Raw genomic sequence first — 1,197 nt, 5'->3', positions numbered from 1 at the left:
AAAGAGATTTGCATTCCTTTTTCACAGAGCACGTCACTCTGTGTGGAGTGTCACTTAACTATTCTCATTCAGGTTGTTTCTAATCTTTTGTCAACTCATAAAGGATTCTAATGAATAAGCTTGTCCAAATGTGATTTTGCATTTATGAGTCAAGATCTGTGGGATAAACTCAGCATATTGTTCCTAACTCCTCCTCCCTCTCTCTTCATGGCTACTATCTAGTCTCCATACCCAGATTCTTCTGTTTACTTTTTTGTTTTTTGGTAGGGACGGAGTCTTACTCTGTTGCTTCCCAGCTGGAGTGCAGTGGTGTGATCACAGCTCACTGTAGCCTGAAACTCCTGGGCTCAAGTGATCTTCCCGACTCAGCCCCTTGAGCAGCGGGAATTAAACTTGTAAGCCACCATGACCAGCCATATCCAGATTCTAAAACAAATCTGATCATGTTGCTCCCCTGGCTCAAAATCACCCTTAATAACTGGCTCATTTCCATATACTCTCTGCCTTTTAACATCTTTTCTTTTCTTTTTTATGAAGACAGAGTCTCACTTTATCGCCCTCCGTAGTGTGCTGTGGCATCACAGCTCACAGCAACCTCCAACTCTTGGGCTTAGATGATTCCCTTACCTCAGCCTCCCAAGTAACTGGGACTACAGGCACCCACCAGAACACCCGACTATTTTTTTTGTTGCAGTTTGGCCGGGGCCAGGTTTGAACCTGCCACCCTTGGTATATGGGGCTGGCACCCTACCCACCGAGCCACAGGCACCGCCCGCCTTTTAACATCTTACTTGTGCAACACTGAAACATTTGGAGACTTTCTTCTCTCTCTGACTGCTTTTAGGATCTCTTGTTTGACTTTGGTGTTCTGTACTTTGGTTGAAGGGAAATTTTTGCTGCATGAAATACATAAAAGGGATATTTTTATGTGTTAATTCCCCGAAATGAGAGCAGGAAGGGGAAAAGAAATACACTGATCTAGGTGTTCAAATTCCAACACCAACAAATGGTCAAGTGTGAATTCCTTTCTATTTATCTTGCTTCGCTGCATCTCAGTAAAGGTTAACTATAATCATAATACAGGGTATCCTGAAAGTCTCCCATGAAGTCACCATACATAGAGAAAATAGGAAATTGTAGCTAAAGGTACCTTTAGTTACAAAATATTCTCTTTGTAAACTTTTGTGGCTCGGCGCC

Source organism: Otolemur garnettii, unplaced genomic scaffold (genome assembly GCF_000181295.1).
Source record: "Otolemur garnettii isolate 467f Iridium unplaced genomic scaffold, OtoGar3 scaffold00046, whole genome shotgun sequence".
Lineage (NCBI taxonomy): Eukaryota > Metazoa > Chordata > Mammalia > Primates > Galagidae > Otolemur > Otolemur garnettii.
The sequence above is the reverse complement of the archived record's forward strand: the minus strand, read 5'-3'. Positions refer to the sequence as shown.